Raw genomic sequence first — 26,645 nt, forward strand, 5'->3', positions numbered from 1 at the left:
GCGTAAGGCTGCACATGCTAAAAGCAGGGGCAGCCAATGCTAAGGATACCCGTCGTTCCCACGTCGCGAGGTTTGAAATTTACGTAGTTTGCGTAAGTGAATCGTCCTTGCGACGTCATTTACCGCAATGCACGTCGGGAAAGTTTCCCGATGGAGCATGCGCTGTATGCTCAGCGCGGGAACGCGCCTAATTTAAATGATTCCCGCCCCCTACGGGATCATTTACATTAGGGGCCCTTACGCAGGGCATTTTTGAAGAGCGCCCACGCAAATTACGTGGCTACTGCTTCATGAATGAAGCGTATCGCAAATAATTTGCGTAGGCGCAGGGTAAAAAGGGTACACTGCGCCTCCGTAAGGAGCGCGCAGCTGTACCTGAATCTACCCCAATGTTACAAAAACAGGAGGCGCCCCACTTTTATTTTTTTTACATTTGGGGGGGGGGGGTTATTTATCATTGTCTTGTCCGGGTTGCAAAATTTCCCGGATGGATATAAACCAACTCTGACGTTCTGATCCGCTCTTGACTTTGCTTTATTTAATTTTTCTACTTTTATTATCGCCAATGACGCCCCCATCTCCCAGAACGCTTTGCGGGGTCCGGCCCGTCACTGTTCTGTGACAAATGACAAAAGCGCAGTTGTGGAGATTTCTGTCTCATAAATCTAATCCTGAGAAAGAAAGGAGAAAATAACGTTTACGGTTTTCTGCGATGCCTGTATCTGCAAAGATTTATGAGCCTTTGCAAGGTATGCATCTTATCTACCCGGGCCCAGATTAAAACAAGATGATCTTTAATCACTGAGTGGCATAATACGGAATTGCAGATGATCTGACTTAAAAAATATTAATCGCAAACGTGCTCGCCGGATAAAAAACATGTCTGTGGATGTCAGGTGCAAAGGGGGGTTAGGCCAGCAGTGAAGGAGCCGACAGAAAGGTCTGCAGAAGGCTGAAGGGTCTAATCACCCGTTATCAGACAGTGATGTAAGCTCGGGGCCCTTATCAACCAGGTGCAATCTATAGCAAGGAATTAAGCCAATCCCTAAGTAACGCCATCTGCGATCATTGACTCAAGAAGTTTACAGACTAAACTAAATCTTATCTCGACTCTCTGCCTGCTGAAGAACCCCTAAGCCAAATAGAAAATGTATTTATTTATTTATTGATGTGTTTATAAATTATTATTGTTTTTAGATATGCATTTGAACATGATCCGCTTATAGAATAATCTTTATGTTTAAATATATATTAAAAAAAAGACAATGATAAAAAAAAAATTGAACATGACCCGCTTGTAGCACATAATGGCCCAGATTCAGGTACATTTGCGCTCTATTTGCAGAGGCGCAGGGCAACGATTTTGCCCTGCGCCCCGCAAATATTTTGCACTGCCCTCGATTCACGGAGCAGTAGCTCCGTAAATTGCGAGGGCACGCCGGCAAAATTGCCCGGCGTAAGCGCGCGCAATGTAAATGATTGCGCCGAGCGTAGAGCGCATGCTCCGTCGGGAAACTTTCCCGACGTGCATTGCGGCAAATGACGTCGCAAGGACGTCATTTGCTTCAAAGTGAACGTGAATGGCGTCCAGCGCCATTCACGAATCACTTACGCAAACTACGTAGATTTCAAATTTCGTGACGCGGGAACGACGGGTATCCTTAGCATTGGCTGCGCCTGCTGTTAGCAGGCGCAGCCTTACGCTAAGCACGCCGTACGGAAACGACGTAACTTGCGTACGCAGGGCCCACGCAACAATTGTGAATCGGTGTTAGTATGCAATTTGCATACTATACGCTGATCACAATGGGAGCGCCCCCTAGCGGTCAACGCAAGAATGCAGCCTAAAATCAGCGTGGCATAAGAGCCTTATGCCACGCAGATTTTAGGCTGCAGTCTGTGTTACGATGTTCCTGAATCAGGAGCATTCGTAACGCCGGAGCAAGATAGCAATTGCGCTGCGTAACCTATGGTTACACAGGCGCAATTGCTTCTTGAATCTGGGCCAATATTTATTGTTTCCTTTATTTTTTTTGATATACGATTGAACATGATCCACCTATAGAATAATCTTTATCAAAGCATCTTTATTTTTTATTTTTTTATCATTGTCTTTTATTTTTTATAAATTTGAACATGACCCGCTTGTTTCACATAATATTTATTGTTTCCTTTTTTTTTATATATATATGATTGAACATGATCCACTTATAGAATAATCTTTATCAAAGCATCTTTTTTTTTTTATCATTGTCTTTTTTTTTTTATACATTTGAACATGATCCACTTAGAGCCGGTTCACACTGGGGCGACTCGTCAGGCGACTCAGCCGCCTGACAAGTCGCGTCCCATTCTATTCAATAGAACCGTTCTAATAGGAGCGACGCAAGTCGCTCCGACTTAGAAAAAAGTTCTTGTACTACTTTGGGGGCGACTTACATTGACTTCTATACAGAAGTCATTTTGCAAGTCGCCTCTGAAGTCGTCTTCATGTCGCCTTGCCGAGTCGCCCCCAAAGTCGTGCCGCCCCAGTGTGAACCGGCTCTTATAGAGATCGAAACCAATATATATAAATAAAAATATACACAAGTGATAAAAATAAATGGAGTTTGCATGTTCTCCCTGTTAGACATGTGCACTGCCGAAAAATATGTTAGTTTTTGCTTTCGTTTCATCCCTTATTATTATTTTTTTCCATTTTTCAGGACATTCGTTTTAAATTTTAATTTCTTAAATTTGAAAATCGGTAAATTTGAAAATCTGAAAACAAATAAATTCAAAAATTTATAAATTAGAAAATTCGAAGATTCAGAAATTCCAAAAATCATGAATTTGAAAATTCATAAATTTAAAAATTCGGAAATTAGAAAATGCAGAAATTTGAAAATCCGAAAAAATGAAAGAAAATCTGAAGATTTGAAAGAGTTAAAATTCTAAATAATAGCTAACTAACTAATACTAACTATTACTAACTATTAAAATATAGGTATTGGAATTTCCTTTCAAATTTGTCTGTTAGTGAAAGTAACGAATACGAATTTATCCAAAGTTACGAATTACCTGAAATAACCGATGCTGCATCTAAACAAATGAAACGGAACAAAATAATAATAAATATTAATAATGAAACCTTTATTATTATTAATATTATTTTTATTTATTAATATTAATTCGTTGCGTTCCATTCTTTAGATATGGCATTCGTTATTTCGGACAAATTCGTATTCATTACATTCACTAACAGCCAAATTTAAAAGGAAATTCCAATACCTATAATTTAATAGTTAAGTTATTATTAGTTTGTTATTATTTCAGATTTTTACATTTTCCGGCTTTAGATTTTTCAGATTTTCGTATTGCGGGATATTCGAATTTTAGAATTTCTGAATTTTCAGATTTTTGGATGTCGAATTTCCGATTTTCCTAATTTCCAAATTTTCAGGTTTTCACATTTCCAATTTTCCGAATATCCGAATTTTCAAATATTCAAATTTACAAATTTATGAATTTTTGAATATTCAAATTTTAATTTATGAATATTTGGATTTTCCTTAATTTGGATATTTCCGAATGAACACATTTTTCGAAATTTGTTAACAAAATCATTTAGACCGAAACAAATTGTACATGTGTACTCCCTGGGCCAGATTCACAAAAGAGATACGACGGCGTATCTCCTGATACTCCGTCGTATCTCTGTTTCTATCTATGCGACTGATTCATAGAATCAGTTACGCATAGATATCCCTAAGATCCGACAGGTGTAATTGTTTTACACTGTCGGATCTTAGGATGCAGTACCGCGGCCGCCGCTGGGGGGAGTTCGCGTCGTAAACCAGCGTCGGGTATGCAAATTAGGAGTTACGGCGATCCACGAAGATTTTTCCCGTCGTTACGTCGTCGCGAGTGTTAGTTTCCCGTCGCAAAGATAGGGCTGCTTTAACAAAGTGTAAAGTTACTCCACCATGTTAAAGTATGCCCGTCTTTCCCGCGTTGCTTTCAAATTTTTTTAAAAAATTTTCTTTTTCCCGGCGCAAGTCTTTTTTACCCGTCGCGATTCACAAAACGTCGGCGCGTCGTAATTTCGCGCAAAGCACGTCGGGAAATTTGCGACGGGAGCATGCGCAGTACGTCCGGCGCGGGAGCGCACCTAATTTAAATGGGACTCGCCCCATTCGATTGGGCCCGCCTTGCGCCGTACGTGTTTACGATACACTGCCACAAATTTCCAGGTAAGTGCTTTGTGGATCGGGCACTAACTGGGAAAAATTGCGGCGGTGTAACGTAAACCAGTTGCGCTGCGCCCGGCCTACGTAAATCTGGCCCCCTGTGTCTGCGTGGGTTTCCTCCAGGTACTCTAGTTTCCTCCCACACTCCAAAGACATGCATGTAGGTTAGTTGTAAACTGTCTAAATTGGCCCTAGTTTGTATATGTATTTCGGTGAGTTATGGACCTTAGAGTGTAAGCTCCTTGAGGGCAGGGACTGATGCAAATGTACAATAAATATGTAAAGTGCTGCGTAAATTGATGGCGCTATATAAGTACCTGAAATAAATTAAACACATAGATAAAAATCAAACTGTATAAAACATTTAATTAATTGAAAACAGATAAAGATAAGAATTGTAATAATATTGGAAAAATGTAAGAAGAAACGTAACTATGGATGCCTTTTGCCAAGGAGTCCCACCCGTTTTACGGCTTGGCAGATGATCAAACCGGACGATTGCTTGTCACAGCCCTGGTAAAGGACTAACTTATTCTAGTTTCCAATTTTCCAAATTTACGGATTTTTGAATTTCCGATTTTCTGAGTTTCCTAATATTCAAATTTATGAATATTCAAATTTACGAATTTTCTAATATTTGAGTTTTGGCAGTGCACATGTCTAACAGGGAGAACATGCATTCTATGTATTAAGGTGAAAAACCTTCTGAAGTGCAGCAGCCCCCCACAGCCCGCCCAGAACCCGGTCTTTCCAGCGACGGGGACGAGCACAGCAGCTCCAGCCGCTGTCTCGGGTCCTCACTGGATAGATTGATAGAAGCAGGAGCTAGATGAACCAAACAAAAAAAAAACAAATACAGCCACTGTGCCCATCAAATGCAGCCACTGTGCCCATCAAATGCAGCCACTGGGCCCATCAAACGCAGCCACTGGGCCCATTAAACGCAGCCACTGGGCCATGCCATCAATCGCAGCCACTGTGCCATCAATTGTCACCACTGTGCCATGCCAAATGCAGCCATGGTTCGTTTTTTCGTTGGTTCTGGTTACCGGTAACCTGATTGGCTGAAGCGTCATGGAGGGCGGGAGAAGACATCGAGGCACCGTGGAAGGAGGATAGCCGACCCCAGAAAGGTAAGTGCCGGGGCGGGGGGGCAGCATTTTACAGGGCACAGTGGCGATAATTACAGGGCACAGTGGCAACAATTGGCACAGTGGCGATAAAGGGCACAGTGGCGACAAAGGGCACAGTGGCGACAAAGGGCACAGTGGTGACAATTCAAGGGCACAGTGGCGACAATTTGCACAGTGGCGACGAATGATGGGCACAGTGGCTGCGTTTAATGGCATGGCACAGTGGTGACAATTGATGGCACAGTGGCTGTGTTTGATGGCATGGCACAGTGGTGAAAATTGATGGCACAGTGGCTGCGTTTGGCATGGCACAGTGGTGGCAATTGATGGCACAGTGGCTGCGTTTGATGGCATGGCACAGTGGCTGCGTTTGATGGCATGGCACAGTGGCTGCGTTTGATGGGCCCAGTGGCTGCGTTTGATGGGCCTAATGGCTGCGTTTGATGGCATGGCACAGTGGCTGCGTTTGATGGGCCCAGTGGCTGCATTTAATGGGCACAGTGGCTGCATTTGATGGGCACAGTGGCTGCAATTGTTTGTTTTTTTTGTTTTTTTCGTTTGTTTGCACCCCCCCAAAAATTTTGAGCACCAGCCGCCACTGCTCCAGTCTCTGCTGTAGAACTCTGCAGCTCCTCCAGGGTTCCCTTAGGTCTCCATGCTGCCTTTTGATTAATGCCCTCCTTGCCCGGTCCGTGAGTTTTGGTGTGTGGCCGTCTCTTGGCAGGTTTGCTGTTGTGCCATGTTCTTTCCATTTGGTTATGATAGATTTGATGGGGCTCCTAGGGATCACCAAAGATTTGGATATTTTATTATAACCCAACCCTGACTTGTACTTCTCAACAACATTGTCCCTTACTTGGTCTTCATGGCAGTGTTTGGTTAGTGGTGCCTCTTGCTTAGGTGTTGCAGCCTCTGGGGCCTTTCAGAAAGGTGTGTCTATGTAATGACAGACCATGTGACACTTAGATTTTACACAGGTGGACATCATTTCACTATTTATGTGACTTCTGAAGGTAATTGGTGGCACCAGAGCTTTTTATGGGCTTCATAACAAAGTGGGTGAATACATACGCACATGTCAATCATCAGGTTTTTTATTTCTGAAAAATAGTTTTATGTATATATTTTTCAAATTTTACTTCACCAACTTAGATTATTGTGTTCTGATCCATCACCTATAATTCAGATAAAAAATAAAAAAAAACATTGAACTAAAGGCTGTAATGTAACAAAATAAGTAAAAAGCCAAAGGGGGGGGGGGGTGAATACTTTTGCAAGGCACTGTAAATGTCTCCATCACAGACCAAAGAGAAGAGCAACTAACGAGAAACAGTTGGGACCCATGGGCGAGCGCACTGGGAGGTAGGGTTAAGGATAATTGTTTTTGAGATAATTCCCATCATTTTTTTTCCTGGCCTTTCTTCAAGACAGCATACAATGGGGTCAGCTCCAACCTCTTGACCTCTCAAGACAGTCTTCTAATTGGTCAATAAATGTAACCCTAAAGGCCCCTCTGGTGTTCCTGAGTACTGTTGACAGCGTCAGGGCAGGAGCTATGCTGGTGTAAGGAGAATCGGATCTAATTTGTAATGCCATATTGGAGGAAAAACAACAACCTGCTTTGAAGAGCACCGCAATGCACCACAATGCATAGCAACACTCAACCTTGCATTGTGGTTGCAGTCTAATTTTTTGTCCTTTCTGGTGTGTTGGTAGCCCATTCAAAATGAATTCAACACACCAGAAGGCAATGTGTGAAAAGGCCTTCGACCTTTTTGTAGAATATTTTTGTATACCTTCTTGCAGGTTTCTTTAGTCCAGTCATGGTGAAGTGTGGGGTCCTCCTTCTCCTTGACTGTCCACGGTGGTGGGCAAGTCAAGAACACGTTCTCTTAAAGTGGAAGTAAACCCAGCTATCGTTTTCAGCCAAGGAAGCGGCCATCTTGACCTCTGTTTAATCTGCAACTGCCATGATGCTGTACATGTGACCTGTTATGAAACCAGCCATTGGATGGTTTGGCAGTTTGGTTGAGAGCACAAACAAATGTGACAGCTAGCATTTCCGGCATGCGGGGAATATAACTGTTTTTGTAACTATGAAATTGAAGGGTTTACTTCCACTTTAATGACGTAAAGTGGCCACAGTCTACAGTATAGTCATTCTTGGAATCAAGAGGGTGGCTACCTTCCCACATACAATAGGACCATGGAGAACGAATGTAGCCACCATCTAACAAAGGCTTTCTCAGCCAGGGTTCCTCCAGAGGTCTCTAGGGGTTCCTTGAGAAATTATAATTTTCTGCCTCTCAGATAAGTTCCCACTGATATCAATTAACTTTTAGCTATCTGCAAGGGAGTATTTCTTCATAATGACCACAAGTGTAAGGAGCATTCTTCTCACTGACCATCACACTTATGTATTATGAGTTGTAGATATAGTCATTTTTAGTAGGGGAGGACGCTGATAGCAATGCAAGGGACTTTTTTTCGAGTTAAGTTTTATTAACAGTAAAATCAGTCTGTATATGCAGTAAATCCTCCGCATTATGTAAAAAAGGCTGTTTGATCCTGCCTTCTCTGATCCTCACCTTCTTCCACTGTCCCCAATCCATTTCCTGGTAAGACAGAGCCTTTGGAGTCACTCTGCACATGCTCAGTTTGGTGTATATTCAGGGACGGCCCTACCCCCCCCCCCCCCGGCACTTACCACATCTAGGTTGCGGGTAGTAGATTGCGGGCAGCGCCTCCAGTGTCCACATCACAGCGGGTGGCTGGCAGCAGCGGCTCCAGTGTCCACAGCGCGGCGGGTGGCTGGCAGCAGCGGCTCTGGTTTCCTCAGCCTGGCAGCAGTGTCCACAGTGAGGCGGGTGGCTGGCAGCGGCTCTGGTTTCCTTAGCGCCGCGGGTGGCTGGCAGCAGCGACTCAGGTGTCCTTAGCGTGGCGGGTGGCTGGCTGGGAGTAGCAGCACCGGTGTCCTTTCCTCCTCCTCCTTCTGCTAGGCATCCAATAGGATCGCCTGACATTTCGGACAATCGGGAAACGGGAACCCGCTTCCTGATTGGCGGGGAGGAGATTAAGTGTGAAAATAGCGGATATTTATTCGCTATCGTCACACAACTGGGTTTAGCTCAGATCGCAGTGCTCTGTGCCCCGAGCCCACCCTTTTTATAGCCTATTAGAGCCTCTCAGTGAGTTGTTTTCAAAATTGTCGCTCTTCTTTTGTTTATAGCTCAAAAAATAAAAACCGCAGAGGTGATCAAATACCACCAAAAGAAAGCTATATTTGTGGGAAAAAAAACATAAAGATTTCATTTGGGTACAGTGTTTGCATGACTGCGCAATTGTCATTCAAAGTGCAACAGCACTGAAAACTAAAAATTGGTCTGGGCAGGAAGGGGGTGAAAATGCCCTGAATTGAAGTGGTTAAGAATACATAAAGTGGAACTTTGGATTGCGAGTAACGCAGTTAATGAGCATTTCGCAATACGAGCAATTATTTTTTAAATCCTGAGTGTTGTCTCGCAAAACGAGCAGGATTCAAGCCTCTGCGGTGTGCAGTACTGCATTTAGCCAGAGGTGTAGGGGGGCGCTGGTGACACTAAGAGCCGTTCGGAAATACTCGGAAAACACTTAGTTCCCGAGTGTTTCCAAGCCTTTCCGAAGGTTTTTCTGAGTGCAGCCCAGCTGTCCCTGAGTATTTCTGAGTCTCTCCGGCACCCCCCCCCACCTCTGGCCACATGCGGTGTTGAATGCCATAGAAGTCAATGTGGAATGAATTATCTTCGTTTTCCATTGTATTCTATGGGGAAACTCGCACATGTGAGTGCTTTGAATTACAAGCATTCTCCTGGAACGGATTATGCTCGTGTAGCGGTCTGCTCCTGTTGGGCTGGCATTGCTTTAAATTTAGGGGGAAGTCTGTGAGTGACTCAGACATGTGTAATTTTGAGTAAATTTGGCCTCTGTTCTAGCCATGGCTGTGCTGTGAGTGACCACTAGTGTTCGCCTGGGGTGTCGTTCCTTCTCCAGGCCAAGGGTGGCATCAGCTAGGTCAAGGTGGTTTGGGTGTTCCCCCTCGGCAGCCAATCCGTGGGGATTGATTGTCCCGCTGTGCATGCTGGGGAGGGGTACTTAAGGGACACACGAGATTGGACCGGGGTCATCGATCCTGGTCTGTAGTCCCACCACCCCGTGTGTGGCCCTCCTGGCCGGGGGTGCGTGTTCCTGTAATCCTGGCTTCAGGTCACGTTGGTCCGGGGTTGTGATCTTCTAGGTAGGCCCAGTAAGCAGACTGGGTCTACGTATTGGAAGGTGATCCTGTGCTATCCGTCCTGGAGGGAGGAAGCCGCTTGATGAAGGACCTATCTTGGAGAGGACCGAGCACGAGGCTGGTGTCTCGGGAGAGGCCTTGAACTTCATCGAAGGATGCACCATTACTGAGAGGCTTGATGGTAATCGCCTGTCAGTTCCAAGTTCTGCAAGAAGTTAATCTGGAGAGATCCGGGTGCTGAATCCTGTGCTATGAGGATTCCAGACCAAAAGTATCTCCATCTGTGGGAAGGTCTGTGGCAGAAACTGTACCATATTCCGTGTGACATTCCGGTTGCTAGGTTAGTGAGAGAAACCTTTCCGGGGTGAGCAATACCCACTCTGGCTAGAGTGGCGACGAAAACTGTGTCACTGGAAGCAGGAGTGTTTCCCGACTGAATTAATACACCTGAACCTATTTACCTGTTACCCTTCCACCACTTATTTTATTCTTTTACCAAGTTCAGCAAATAAATCTTTAAAAAGAAAGTGTAAAGTGTGGGCATTGAACTTTCTCTACTCTCATCCATTACCCTGGACAACGAGGGAATAGAGGTAATATGCCACCCAAAAATATCCAGCAGCTCCTTCGGGGGTAGTGCTACACTCGTAATCCAAGGTTTCGCTGTACTTGAAAAAGATGTTTAGTGTCACTTTAATTCTCTGGGCCAATTGATGACATACGTCCAGGGGGGCGGGTCCTTGACACCCTATGCTCACAGGAAGTGGGCGTCATTTAATTGGGAAGAGGAGTTGCAGCGGATGACTGGAATGGTTAAAATACAGGGTGGACCATTTATATGGATACACCTTAATAAAATGGGAATGGTTGGTGATATTAACTTCCTGTTTGTGGCACATTAGTATATGTGAGGGGGGAAACTTTTCAAGATGGGTGGTGACCATGGCGGCCATTTTGAATCCAACTTTTTTTCAATAGGAAGAGGGTCATGTGACACATCAAACTTATTGGGAATTTCACAAGAAAAACAATGGTGTGCTTGGTTTTAATGTAACTTTATTCGTTCATGAATAATGTTTTTAATGTGTTTAATGTGCTCCCCAGTGACATGCGGCGAGTGCTACGCTGTAGGCTCTTGATGAATGAAGCTAGGGCAGCCACTGATGTTTCTTCATTAGACCCCTTTCATACTGGATACGCCTATAGCGGAGCATTAAAATCGCGGTAAATTTGCGGTAAAATAGCGGTGTTTACCGCGATTTTAACGCTCCGCTATAGGCGTATCCAGTGTGAAAGGGGTCTAATGAAGAAAGTGCACATTGAACACATTTTATAAGTGGTCAGAAACTTGTAAATAACTCATGAAAGAATAAAGTTACGTTAAAACCAAGCACACCATTGTTTTTCTTGTGAAATTCCCTATAACAGGGATATGCAATTAGCGGACCTCCAGCTGTTGCAGAACTACAAGTCCCATGAGGCATTGCAAGACTCTGACAGCCACAAGCATGACACCGAGAGGCAGAGGCATGATGGGACTTGTAGTTTTGCAACAGCTGGAGGTCCGCCAATTGCATATCCCTGCCCTATAAGTTTGATGTGTCACATGACCCTCTTCCTATTGAAAAAACAAAAGTTGGATTCAAAATGGCCGACTTCAAAATGTTTGTGTACTAATGTGCCACAAACAGAAGGTTAATATCACCAACCATTCCCATTTTATTAAGGTGTATCCATATAAATGGCCCACCCTGTAGAACAGGGGTCTCAAACTGGCGGCCCTCCAGCTGTTGCGAAACTACAAGTCCCATCATGCCTCTGCCTGTGGGAGTCATGCTTGTAACTGTCAGCCTTGCAATGCCTCATGGGACTTGTAGTTTCGCAACATCTGGAGGGCCGCCAGTTTGAGACCCCTGCTGTAGAATGTTAGCTTCAAGAGTTTTTTTTTTTTTTTTTTTTACATTTTTTCAAATAAAAAAACGTTTTTTTTTTGTTTTGTTTTTTAAAGTTTTTTTTTTTTGTTCGTTTTTTTTAGATCTAATCTGGAATGACCCTTTAAGTTTCGAGCTGTCATCCCACCAAGTATTTGGGTTCAGCTTGACGCCACAGAGCTGCTTGAAAGACACATGTATTGTGAATCAAGAAATCAATTGAACACTTAATGGTCAATTAGGGGAACAGCTGCTGAACTGTCAGAGACCCCATCTGTAGGCGCAGACAGTTTGAAGACAGGCAAACCACACAGAGGAACGGAGGAGGGGTGGGTGAATAAAAAATTCACCCAAATACATTGCTCCGGGGCATCAGCGGCTATTACAAAATATCCCTTTCATTTCCAATTTAATGCTAACAGACTATTCTTCCCCCGTGACAAACTTTAACATGTGTATGGCGTTATGGAAATTGCTATGGCCATTTGTCAACGTGGGGGCCTTGCGTCGGGTGCGGGATCAATAAATTTCACCGTTTTGCAGTTAATATAGATAAATTTTGGCATTTAATTAAGGTATGGAAAAACGCTGTTACATTTATTTTCAGACGACGCTGACCTTTTCCGCATCCGTATGAACAGCGAGGACAAACTCGGTGACATCTTTCGGGGGTGAAATTAATGTCCGCGGTTGGGTGTCTCCGGCATTATTTTTTTTCAGTCGTTTACAATTTACAACGTCCTCTACGCATCGAGTTGGAATTGGACAAGTTGAGCATTTTTTATTTATTTTTTGCTGTGTGTACAGTCTTAAAAGCTCGATACGGATCTCAGACGATCGTTACTTTGTCAGTTGACCTAAGCGTGCGCCGCGTCACCTTTAATAGTGCCTGACGCAAAGTTCGGAATCACTTCCTATGTGTATATAAGTTCCCCATAAATCTATTCAACCACTTATGCCGCGCCGCGTACACACGACAAGAAAACCGTGGATTTTTTTTCCGACGGAATGTTGGCTCAAACTTGTCTTGCATACACAAGTAGCCAGATTCAGAAAGACTTACGACGGCGTATCAGTAGATACGCCGTCGTAAGTCCGAATCTGCGCGTCTGCGCACAGTTACAGAAGGCTGCTGTTGCCTAATTTGAGCAGCAGCATGCGTGCACATGCCTGCACGTCGTGGTCAGGAAACAGGTCCCTGACACACACCTTTGTCCCCCCAAAAAAGGAGGGGAAATGCCTGTGCATCTTATGGAGCGAATACTGACCAGCCGCCGTAGTGTTACAATATTGGGCACCTACCCTCTCATTTCACCCGCTATGTCTTCTGGGTACTGTAGGCTGGCTGAGGTTCATGTCACTGGCGCATGCGCAGTGACGATTTTTCATCCCTGCTCGATCAGTGACGTCAGACGCCGAGCGGGGGATACAAGAGGCTGGCATCTCCAATGTGTCATCTGCTTGAGTGCTTGAATGAGTGAACAGTCATTCTCAGGTCTTTCTTTATCACACTGCACCTGCCATGCTGTGCTAATAGCCATGGTGAATTTGTTATAAGATGGTGATATTTCCTATGGATTGTATATAGCCTGAATTTGGTGACAGGGCGATATTTGTTTGCTGCCTGGAAGCTATCTGGCACACTTGATAGATGCCTATTTTTAGGCATCAGCTTTGATTGGTTGTGTAAGTTACAAATTATAGTATATTAATTGGGGATGTGGGCATCCTCTCCTATGCTTCAAATCAGCAGAATTTGGTGCAGAATATTTTTTCTTTCTTGTTTTCCTCCTCTAAAACCTAGGGTGCGCCTTAAGGTCAGGTGCATCTTATGGTCAGGTGCGCCTTATGAAGCGAAAAATACGGTATCTTCGGTGTAAAGAAGAACAAGGGGCCAGATTCACAGTCGAGATACGACGGAGTATCTCTCAGAGTATCTATGTGGCTGATTCATAGAATCAGTTACACATAGATAGGCAGAAGATCAGACAGGTGTAATTGTTTTACACTGTCGGATCTTAGGATGCAGTACCGCGGCCGCTGCTGGGGGGAGTTTTTTTCGTCGTAAATCAGCGTCGGGTATGCAAATTAGGAGTTACGGCGATCCACAATGGTTTTTCGCGTTCGCTACGTCGCCGCTAGTCTAGTTTCCCGTCGCAAAGTTAGTCGTCGTTTTGGGTGCCTTAACTTTACACGGCACACGTATGTGCTGTATAAAGTATGGCCGTCGTTCCCGCGTCGAAATTTTAAAATTCACGTCGTTTGCGTAAGCCGTCCGGGAATACGGAATTACGCTACGCGCGTCGCCGTTCGAAAAAATGACGTCATTTCGCGCAAAGCACGGCGGGAATTTCGAAACGGAGCATGCGCAGTAGGTCCGGCGCGGGAGCGCGCCTAATTTAAATGGCACACGCCCATTTAAATTACGCGGGCTTACGCCGGAGGCCGCCGGCGTAGGTTTTCATTGCAAGTGCCCTGTGAATCAGGCACTTGCGATGAAAACTTGCGGCGGTGTAACGTATCTACGATATGTTACGCCGCCGCAATTCTACCTGAATCTGGCCCCAGGAGTCCTGGAAATTATGGTTTGGCCCCCAAAGAGCCCTGATCTCAACATCATGGAGTCTGTCTGGGATTACATGAAGATACAGAAGGATTTGAGACAGCCGACATCTACAGAAGATCTGCGTTTAGTTCTCCAAGATGTTTGGAACAGCCTTCCTGCCGAGTTCCTTCAAAAACTGTATGCAAGTCTACCTAAAAGAATTGAAGTCTACCTAGAAGAACTGATGCTGGTTTGAAGCCAAAGATGGGTCTCAACCAAATAATGATTTGATTTAGGTTTTTCTTCTGTTCCCCTACTTTTCATGTTGTAAATTGAAAAAAAAAAATTAAATATATTATATTATATTTATAATATTATATATATTCCTACTTTACATAATTTCTTCGCACCTGCCTAAAACTTTTGCACAGTATTGTATATGATGCCATGTTGGTACCAGGAAGCTTCTTTAAATATATTTTTTGAAGGATCTCAACCCTGGAATGCTTCCTTCTATGCAAACAGCCTAAATAATATACACAAACAGTTGCTCAAATTTTTTTGGGGGGGCACAAACAAACTGAAAAAAAAAAAACATCAATTGCAGCTACTGTGCCATCAAACGCAGCCACTGTGCCATCAAACGCAGGCACTGTGCCCATCAAATGCAGCCACTGTGCCATCAAACGCAGCTACTGTGCCATCAAATGCAGCCACTGTGCCATCAAATGCAGCTACTGTGCCATCAAATGCAGCTACTGTGCCATAAAAACGCAGCTACTGTGCCATCAAATGCAGCTACTGTGCCATCAAACGCAGCCACTGTGCCATCAAACGCAGGCACTGTGCCCATCAAATGCAGCCACTGTGCCAATAAACGCAGCCACTGTGCCATCAAACGCAGCCACTGTACCCATAAATTGCCACCACTGTGCCCATCAAATGCAGCCACTGTGCCAATAAACGCAGCCACTGTGCCATCAAACTCAGCCACCGTGCCCATCAAATGCAGCCACTGTGCCCATCAAACGCAGCCACTGTACCCATAAATTGCCACCACTGTGCCCATGAAATGCTGCCACTGTGCCCATCAATTGCTGACACTGTGCCCACAAATTGCCACTACTTTGTCCCATCAAATGCTGCCAGTGTGCCCATCAATTGCAGCTACTGTGCCCCATCAGATGCTGCAAGTGTGCCCCATAAGATTCCGCCAGTTTGCCCCATCAGATGCCACCAGTGTGCCCCATCAGATGCTGCCCGGCACTTACCTGTCTCGGAAAGAGTCAGTGGCGGTCTCCTGCACATCCTCCGTGTCTTCTTCCATCCTCTCTCAGGTGTCCAATCACAGCACCTGATGTTTTAGCCAATCAAACACAACCTTATTGGCTGAGAAGCGGATTCAGTGTTAGCAAAGCAAGTTCCTTTGCTAACACACAGCTGAGTGAACAGCGAATGCCCAGCATGGCGCCCGCCGTTCACATTTTTGGGCTTCCAAAAAACACCTCCGCCGGTGGAATTCACGTGTCCAGCACCCGAAAAGGGGCCGGACACCTGGATAGGGGGTGTCAGCGGCGGCCATAGATAGATGCAATGCATAAATCTATCTATGGTAGTAGAGCTGTGCAGGAGAGGGGGGGGGGCGGCGCTCCTGCGCCCTTTATGGACGCTCCGCCAAAATCTTATCATTAACAATACTCATATTGATCACAGGAAATCAAAGTGTAGATTTGTTTATTAATTCCAGCTAGTGGATTTGATAGGGCTCTATTCTTATCTTTTATGAAATTTCTGTTTGTCATGTTTGTAATTTTATTTAAATTTTTTTTGCTTTATGTAATGAAATACATATTTTGAAATTTGCTGTATATATTTTTTTCTTTTTTTGGGGGGGTTTCTCATTTGTCTTCTATTTTTTTTTTTTTATGTTTGAAATACACGTTTTGAAATTTGCTGTTTATCTTTTTTTTCTAATTGTTTTTTAGGTTTTTCATTTGTCTTTTTTTTTTTTTTTGCTTTATGTGTAAAATACAATTTTTTTACTTTTCTGTTTGTCTTTTTGTACTTTTTTTTTTGTTTTCTTTGCTTTATGTTTGAAAAACACTTTTTGAAATTTGCTGTTTGCTTTTTTTTCAGAATGTTTTTTTAGGTTTCCTATTTGTCTTTTTATTACATTTTTTTTTGCTTTATGTGTAAAATACATTTTTTTTTTTTACTTTTCTGTTTGTTTTTTTGTACTTTTTATTTATTTTTTAGTTTTCTTTGCTTTATGTTAGAAATACACTTTTGTTTTTCCCCTCATTAATGTCACTCAGTCTGGGGATTTAATGCATGCAATCCATTCTATTCTATTTTTTTTTTTTTTTGCCTCCAGCAAAGCCTATAATTTTTATTAATTTTTTGCTTTATGTGTAAAATACAATTTTTTTACTTTTCTGTTTGTCTTTTTGTACTTTTTTGGGGGGGTTTTCTTTGCTTTATGTTTGAAAAAAGGGAAAATTTATTATCATACTTACCGTAATTTTCCTTTCCTGATAGACTCCATGGCAGCCTACGTGTGGGTTAATCCCGCCTCCTCTCCAATGTGATAGGACCCCATACCCATAAAAGTTAACTCACCAGTAACACCAGTGTTCCGTAACTATCCCGACTCCATAATTTCAGGGTGGGAACTCCGTCTGCCATGGAGTCCATCAGGAAAGGAAAATTACGGTAAGTATGATAATAAATTTTCCCTTTTCCTGACTGACTCCATGGCAGCCTACGTGTGGGAAATAACTAGTCAAACCACACGGGTGGGTATGCTGAACAAAAATACATTTTAATTTGTCCCGTCCACAGACAAAACTGATAAACCAAAATTTACAGAAGAAAGTGCTGCAGGTTCAACACAATAATGGGACATAAAGGTATTTATAGAAGACCAAGAGGCCGCTCTACAAATGACGTCTGGAGCCACATGACGAGCTGCTGCCCAAGAAGCTGCCATCCCTCTAGTGGAGTGAGCTGTCACCGCCTGTGGAGGAGCCAAGCCCTTTGCACTATAAGCCTGTTGTATAGTCTGGACGATCCAAGTTGCAATTGTTCTCGAGGAAGCCTTTTTCCCTTTGTTCATGCCTGAGTGCAGGACAAACAAATGGTCGGAGCGTCTAAAGACAGATGTAATTTGAAGGTATTCAGTGAGTATCTTGCCCATGTCCAGAGGGTGAGTTTCGTCAGAATCCGGGGACCTAAAAGTAGGGAGAACTACTTCCTGATTTTCATGGAAGACTGACGAGACCTTCGGTTTGGAGCCCAGCATAGGTATCAGAACCACTCGATCCGGGAAGAACGTGAGAAACGGCTCTTTGTGACCAAGAGAACCGATCTCAGACACTCTCTTGGCAGAGGTGATAGCGACCAGAAATGCAACCTTGGCTGAAAAGTCCTTTAAGGAGGACGGGGAGGGCCCCGACATACTGAGTCCGCTTAAGAAATCGAGCACTAGTGGGAGATCCCATTTGGGGAATATTGGCTTCCTTTGAGGTCTCAGCCTTGAAGCTCCTCGAAAAAATTGTTTGATTAATGGATGAGCCGCCCAAGAAATTCCAGAGAAGGCTGAAAGTGCCGAAACTTGAACTCGTAGCGAGCCTACGGACAGGGGAAGATCTAACCCTGTTTGGAGAAAGCTTAGAATGTCTTGGATTTCCGGATTCCTGAAGGATCTGCTTGAAGATAAAGAAAACTCCACAAACTTGGCCCAAATTCTCCCGTAAACTTTATTTGTGCTTGCTCTCCTAGAGCTCATAAGTGTAGAGATCACCCCAGAGGCGCAGCCAAGGGATTCCAGTCTTTCCCTCTCAAGAACCACACCATCAGTTTCATCAAGGCCGGGCAGGGATGAAAGAGCGACCCTTGGGAGAGAAGGTCCGGCCTGACCGGTATTGGAATTGGGTCCCGAAAACTCAGTTGGATTAGAAGAGGGAACCATGGCCTGTTCGGCCAGTAAGGAGCTATCAACGTAACTTCTACCTCTTCCGCTTGAAGCTTCTTCAAAAATTTCAAGATTACTGGGATCGGGGGAAAAGCATATGCCCTCTGGAACCTCCACCGATCCGTCAGGGCATCCGTCCCGATTGCCTGACTGAAATAACCCCTCGTGTAGAATTTCTCCAGTTTGGCATTGAGCGGGGAGGCAAAGAGATCCACTTGGGGATTGATTCCCAGCGATAATATCCAACGAAATGTTTGATCGTGGAGAGACCACTCGTTGATGTCCACTTGAGTGCGTGACAGAAAATCCGCCTGGGAGTTCTGAATTCCCGGGATAAAGACAGCTGTCAGGTTGACCAGATTTTCCTGGGCCCACTTCATAATGGGTTCGACTTCCTGAAGAAGAGAAGAACTCCGTGTCCCCCCTTGTCTCTTGACATAGGCTACTGCCGTAGTGTTGTCCATCCTCAGGATTACCGATTTTCCCTTCAGGAGTTGGGAGAAGGACTGCAGGGCACACCAAGCCGCTCGAAGCTCCAGGATGTTCGAGCCTGGATTGTGGAGGCGAGCATCCCACCTGCCTTGCGCCATGCTCGTGCCGCACAGGGCCCCCCAGCCGGAGCCACTGGCATCGGTTGTCACTGTGACCCAGGAGACTGGGGCGATAGAATGGCATTTCAGCAGATTTTTCGGTTGAAGCCACCAAAAGAGACTGCCCCTCATATTTGTTGATATGAGAATCCGTTGATTCTTGCTCCCTGACTTCCACTGCCTGAGAAAGCCGGATTGGAAGGGACGTAGTCTCCATAATGCCCACTTTACCATTGGTGTTGTGGAGACCATTGTTCCAATGATCTTCAGACATTGGTATGCTTTTAGATGGCGAGTACCTAGGGCCCGAGATATCCTCTCCTGAATCACGGGGATCTTCTCCAATGGTAGAGAGATGGTGTTCTTCACCGTGTTGAATTGAGCCCCTAGATAGACCAGACACTGAGTTGGTTCCAGGTGGCTTTTGGCTAGGTTTAGGAGCCATCCGAACTCGGACAAGATCGAGATAACCTGATCTCTCTGTGTCAGAAGATGAGTTCTGTCCTGGGACAAGACAAGAAGATCGTCCAGATAATGATAAAGGCGAATCTTCTTCAATCTGATGAGAGCTACTACCGCCAGAAGGGTTTTGGTGAAGACCCGTGGGGAAGTTGTTAGGCCGAAGGGCAGACAAACAAATTGAAGATGTTCTTGATTGATGTGAAATCTGAGATACTTGTGCAACTCTGCTGCTACCGGGACGTGGAAATAGGCATCTTTCAGGTCCACGGAAATCATCCAGTCGCCCGGCTGTATGGCTTGCTGGATTGTCGATAGAGTTTCCATTTTGAATTTTCTGCGTGTTATGAATTTGTTTAAGTATGTCAGATCTATGACTGGACGCCAGGCACCGCTTTTCTTCTGTACCAAGAAGAGAGGGGAGTATACCCCAAGAAACTGTTCGTCCTTTGGGACGTGTACTACTGCTCCTTGATTCTTCAGGAGGTCTATGTAGTCTAGAAGAACTTGTCTCTGTTCCGCTGACCCTGGAAGAAGGGTGGAAACGAACTTGGGAAGAGGAGGACTGGAGAAGGACCATGCATGTCCTGAGGTCACGGTCTTGATGACCCAAAAGTCCTTGATTGAGGCCGCCCAGACGTGCCGATAGAGGAGTAGACGTGCTCCCACACGATCCGCTTGGGCGGGCGTAATTTCAAAAAGACTTCCCCTGATCGCGTCCGCTTGACGCCTGGGTGGTTGGTATATGTCTGCGAAAGGAACCTCTACCTCTGCTCCAGTTCCTTCTGAAGTTCCCGCCCGGTCTGTAAGCACGAGCTTCCCTAGCACGGTCTGGGCTGTGTCTCCGAAATTGAGGTTTCTTTTTCCCGGTTTGATGCCTGTCCTGGGGAAGAAAACCTGACTTGCCACCCGTAGCTTTTGAGATGGCATCGTCTAGCTTATTGCCGAACAGGGTTGATCCTTCGAAGGGGATTTTACACCAGTTCTGTTTGGACGAAGAATCGGCAACCCAGGGACGTAGCCAAAGGGCCCGTTTAGCCGTAACAGATGATAGCATAATCCTTGCTAATAGACGTATTAGGTCAACAGATGCCTCACCTAAAAAAGCAGCCGCCAGCTTCAGTTCTGCGGTTGCTGAGTTCTTGGCTAGTTCTTCGGACACTCCTTTGAGGAAGGAGTCTACATTTTCCGTCCAAGCTTCCATAGCTTTTGATAAAGCCGCCAGGGCAAGAGCCGGTTTACATGCTGTGCCTGCTAGGCCATAGATTCTTCTAAGGTCTTGATCCATTCTCCGATCAAGACCATCTTTGAAAGACACAGAGTCAGCAAGTGGAAGGGTGACATGCTTGGCCAGCCTGGTTACTGCAGCATCTACCAGAGGAACGTTCTCCAGATGCCTGACATCATCCGGCCTGAAGGGATATAGTCTAGACGCCTTGTTGGCCATGGATGACTTTTTGTCTACCTTGCTCCATTCCTCTTCAAAGATACCCTTTAGTTCTGTAAGGAACGGGAACGTAGGGCGTTCTTTCCCCAAGCGCTTGAAGTATTTTCTCTGCTTGGCCGGGGAAGTAGACTGTTCTTCCCATAAGAGAGCCTCCTTGACAGCTTTGATAAGTGGCGTCACTTGAGCAAAGTCGAACTCCAAGCCTTCTTCGTCACTTTCTAGGTCACCCTCTAAGAAGGCCGGGGAAGCGGCTCGAGGCTGGGAAGGACCTGGATCCTCATGGACCTCGATGGTCGGAGAAGCAGACCTGACAGTATTGGTCTGACTTTGTGTGTGGGACATATTCTCTCTTAGAGTCCGTTGAACCACATGTTCCACCAGAGACTCGATACGATGACCTTCAGTCTCTTTTTCCCCAACCGCCTGGGCGTAGCATCGGTCGCATAATGACTTGCCCTCCGGGACACGAGTGTCACATCCCCAGCAGGCTCTGCGATCAGAGCGGCTATCATGGCGGTGGGAGCGGTGTCGTGAGGAGGAATGTGAACTTCTCCTCCGGTGGGAAGATGTAGATGGAGATCTCCTTTTGGATTTTGATCTGGAAGAATGATGCGGTCTGGCAAGGTCATGGGACTGGATTGCGGAGATAGGATCTGGATCAGAAGGGCTTTAAAGAGAGACACATAGGGAGGAAAAATTGTCAGACAACACATATTGACTGTGACTTCCACCCCTAGCCCCGCCCTTATCCTGCACATACCTTGTGCGTGAGGGCTGGCCACCTGTAGACGGTGACTGGTCCATGACTTAGGACCTGCGTAAAACAGCGATACAGATCCGAAAAAGGAAGAAAACCTAAAGTGTCAGATAATGGAAAAAAATAAATGCATTGTCCCTTTAAGATTTATAAAAACCCTTATTATTATTTTTTTTTTTTAAATAAATAAATAAATAAATAAATTATTAATAATTTAATAATAAATCAAAAAATTAAATAAAAAAGTTAATTTGAATAATCAATATTTTTAAGATGCATGAATCATTGCACAGATGAGAAGCAACACTATATGCTAGTATAACCAACATGAAAAGATAAAACAGCAGGGGGAGATCCCTGCTCACTGACCTGGCAAGAAAGAGTATCGCTCTTTGCAGCTGCACGCCTGATCAGGGAACAACCCAATATGCATAGGCGAGCAGCCGCTTTTCAAATCACCCGCCGGTGACGTCACCTGTCGTCCGCGCGCCTGCGCGGTGCAATCGATGCGACGGCGCGTGCGCGGCCGCCGCAGATTCGACAGACTGCGCATGCGCGAAACCAGGCCTCGCTCTGAGAGTGGGCACAGCGCATGCGCGGGGTACTGGCGCTCGCGACCAGGAAGCAAAGTGCGAGCTGGAACGCAGAAGCGCTCCAGCCGCCATGGGGACAAAAACAGACACAGGCAGACAACAAATAATACAAATAGGCGACTGCCATGAAAGAATAGGACCTTGCCAGCCGTGATGAGACGTCTTCAGCACACACAGCAAACGCCCAAAGGGTTGCTGCAAAGCTCTCCACCCGCCCATGGCTGGGATCCGAGCTGCACCGCTCAGGTGTGCCATCCATTCCTGTCCTGAGAAGTTTCTGAATTCATGGAGGAAGAAAAAAAAGGAACACTGGTGTTACTGGTGAGTTAACTTTTATGGGTATGGGGTCCTATCACATTGGAGAGGAGGCGGGATTAACCCACACGTAGGCTGCCATGGAGTCAGTCAGGAAACACTTTTTGAAATTTGCTGTTTATCTTTTTTTTTCAGAATGTTTTTTATAGGTTTCTTATTTGTCTTTTTATTACATTTTTTTTTTTTTGCTTTATGTGTAAAATACATTTTTTTTTTACTTTTCTGTTTGTTTTTTTGTACTTTTTATTTATTTTTTAGTTTTCTTTGCTTTATGTTTGAAATACACTTTTTTGTTTTTCCCCTCATTAATGTCACTCAGTCTGGGGATTTAATGCATGCAATCCATTCTATTCTATTTTTTTTTTTTTTTGCCTCCAGCAAAGCCTATAATTTTTATTTATTTTTTGCTTTATGTGTAAAATACAATTTTTTTACTTTTCTGTTTGTCTTTTTGTACTTTTTTTTTTGTTTTCTTTGCTTTATGTTTGAAAAACACTTTTAGAAATTTGTTGTTTATCTTTTTTTTCCAGAATGTTTTTTTTAGGTTTCCTATTTGTCTTTTTATTACATTTTTTTTGCTTTATGTGTAAAATACATTTTTTTTTAACTATTCTGTTTTTTTTTTTGTACTTTTTATTTATTTTTTATTTTTCTTTGCTTTATGTTTGAAATACATTTTTGTTTTTCCCCTCATTAATGTCACTCAGTCTGGGGATTTAATGCATGCAATCTATTCTATTCTATTTTTTTTTGCCTCCAGCAAAGCCTATAATTTTTATTTATTTTTTGCTTTATGTGTAAAATACAATTTTTTTACTTTTCAGTTTGTACTTTTTTTTTTTGTTTTCTTTGCTTTATGTTTGAAAAACACTTTTAGAAATTTGGGGGTAGATCCACATACAACGGCGCATTATTGCGCCGGGCGTAGCGTATCTAAGATACACTACGCCGCTGTAACTTACATTTTTTTTGTTTGAATCCTCAACGAATTTGCGCCGTAAGTTACGGCGGCGTAGTGTATCTGTTGCGGCGTAAGGGCGCAGAATTCAAATAGAAGTGATGGGGGCGTGTTTTATGTTAATACGCCGTGACCCGACATAAACAACATATTTTTGGAACTGCGCATGCGCCGTCCCTGGGGGTATCCCAGTGCGCATGCTCGAAATTAAACCGGAACCCGCCAATGCTTACGACGGTGACGTCATTCTACGCAAATTCCTATTCGCGAACGACTTACGCAAACGACGTAAAAAATTCTAAATTGTACGCGGGAACGACGGCCATACTTAACATTGAGTACGCCTCAGTATAGCAGCTTTAACTATACGCCGGAAAAAGCCGAACGCAAACGACGAAAAAAAAAAACGACGGGCCGACGTACGTTCGTGGATCGCCGTAAATAGCTCATTTGCATACTCGACGTGGATTTCGACGGGAACGCCACCTAGCGGCCGCCGAAAAATTGAATCCTAGATCCCAGATGCCGTCGTATCTTGTTTTGAGGATTCAAAACAAAGATACGACGTGGGAAATTTAAAATTACGCCGGCGTATCAGTAGATATGCCGGCGTAATCCTTTTGTAGATCTGCCCCTTGCTGTTTATCTTTTTTTTTCTGAATGTTTTTTTAGGTTTCCTATTTGTCTATTTATTACATTTTTTTTTTTTTGCTTTATGTGTAAAATACATTTTTTTTTTTTACTTTTCTGCTTGTTTTTTTGTACTTTTTATTTATTTTTTTCGTTTTCTTTGCTTTATGTTTGAAATACACTTTTGTTTTTCCCCTCATTAATGTCACTCAGTCTGGGGATTTAATGCATGCAACCATTCTATTCTATTTTTTTTTTTTGGTCTCCAGCAAAGCCTATAATTTTTATTTATTTTTTGCTTTATGTGTAAAATACAATTTTTTTACTTTTCTGTTTGTCTTTTTGTACTTTTTTTTTTTGTTTTCTTTGCTTTATGTTTGAAAAACACTTTTAGAAATTTGTTGTTTATCTTTTTTTCTGAATGTTTTTTTAGGTTTCCTATTTGTCTATTTATTAAATTTTTTTGCTTTATGTGTAAAATACATTTTTTTTTTTACTTTTCTGTTTGTTTTTTTGTACTTTTTATTTATTTTTTTATTTTTCTTTGCTTTATGTTTGAAATACACTTTTGTTTTTCCCCTCGTTAATGTCACTCAGTCTGGGGATTTAATGCATGCAATCCATTCTATTCTATTTTTTTTTTGGCCTCCAGCAAAGCCTATAATTCTCTTAGCCACTTCAGCTGTAATGTTCCCTGGAACACATTGCTAGGCCCTGCCTCCCGGCGCTGGACAGATTACGTCCAATTTCACATAATAAACTGCTCTGTCTTAGAGGGGTGTTACTCTTGTTATTTGCCAATGGTTCTCTGGGGAGCAAAGAGGTTAAAATACTGTTCCCTGGGCAACTGTCATCAGTAGTAATTAATGTTGTATTTAATACTAAAAGATGAACTGGGGACGTAATTGTGTTCTCGTTACTTGTAGACATTCCCATTGTGGCTGTGTATGTTTAATAAACAATAAATATCCTTTTTTAATAAGAAATAAAATGATAATAGGAATTAAAGGAAAACAATTTTCATAAAAAAATAATAAAAAAAAAATGTAATTGCTTTAGAAGTTACTTGGTAAATAAAGTGTAAATCCAAGAGCTACGTTTTATTATATGTCTGCACCCTAAAACCTTAATAACTTTAATATTTTTTTTTCTGTAGATTTATTAACCACTTAACCCCCGGACCATGAGACGTGGCTCCCAAACAAAATTGGCGTCCTTTTTTCCCCACAAATAGAACTTTCTTTTGGTGTTATTTGATCACCTCTGCGGTTTTTAGTTTTAGAGCTACAATTTAAAAAAAATAATAATATTTTTTACTTTTTGCTATAATAAATATCCCCCAAAAATATATAAAAAAACTATTTTTTTTCCTCAGTTTAGGCCGATACGTATTCTTCTACATATTTTTGGTAAAGAAAATCGCAATAAGCGTTTATCAGTTGGTTTGCGCAAAATTTATAGCGTTTACAAAATAGGGAATAGTTTTATTACATTTTGCATTTTTATTATTATTTTTTTTTTTACTACTAATGGCGGCGATCAGCGATTTTTTTTTCATGACTGTGACATTATGGCGGACACTTCGGACAATTTTGACACATTTTTGGGACCATTGGCCCAGATTCAGGTAGCTTTGCCCATTTTTTACGGAGGCGCAGCGCACCATTTTGCCGCTGCGCCTCCGTAAATTTCCTGCGCTACGCTTGATTCACGGAGCAGTAGCTCCGTAAATTGCGTGTGCGCTCCGGAAAACTGCCCGGCGTAAGGGCGCGTAATTTAAATGATCCCGTAGGGGGGCGTGGATCATTTAAATTAGGCGCGTTCCCGCGCCGAGCGTAGTCCGCATGCTCTGTCGGGAAACTTTCCCGACGTGCATTGCGGTAAATGACGTCGCAAGGACGTCATTTGCTTCAAAGTGAACGTGAATGGCGTCCAGCGGCATTCACGATTCACTTACGCAAACAACGTAATTTTTCAAAAACGCGACGCGGGAACGACGGGTATACTTAGCATTGGCTGCGCCTGCTAATAGCAGGAGCAGCCTTACGCAAAAACCGACGTACGCAAACGACGTAAACTGCGTACACAGGGCGCGCGTACGGTTGTGAATCGGCGTTAGTATGCAATTTGCATACTCTAAGCTGACCACTACGGGAACGCCACCTAGCGGCCTGCGTAAGAATGCAGCCTAAGATATGACGGCATAAGAGCCTTATGCCAGGCATATCTTAGGCTGCAGTCGGCGTATCGAGGTTCCTGAATCAGGAGAAGTCGATACGCCGGTGCAAGTTATTAAATTGCATGGCAGAGATCCACGGTCCTGCTCAGTTACTGGGCAATCGCGGGTGTCCGGCGGCCATCGCGGCCGCCGGGCACACGCATCGTGTTCCCAGTAATGCGGCGGTGGTGCGCGCGCGCCCCCTAGTGGCTCTAAAAGACGAGGACGTCATATGACGTCCTGTCAGAACAAGGGAGCTATCGTGCCGCCGTCAATTGAGTAGTTAAGTGGTTAAAGGGGTTGTAAAGCTTCGTGTTTTTTCACCTTAATCCTATGTATTAAGGTGAAAAAACACCTTGCACTCTCGGGCCCCCCAGCCCCCTGTTTTCCTTACCTGAGCCACGAAACTCCATGGGCGCGATCCCGCGATGCTTTCCCCGAGCTTGAGGCGGCTCTTGATTGGAGATTGATAGCGGCGCAACCATTGGCCCCCGCTGCTGTCAAATCAAATCAAATCAATGACGTGGCACCCCCGGGGTGGGACCGAGTGATACACTTGGCGGCTATGGCCGCCACTGTATCACATGGGAGCGTGCC

This window comes from Rana temporaria, chromosome 7 (assembly GCF_905171775.1).
Source record: "Rana temporaria chromosome 7, aRanTem1.1, whole genome shotgun sequence".
Lineage (NCBI taxonomy): Eukaryota > Metazoa > Chordata > Amphibia > Anura > Ranidae > Rana > Rana temporaria.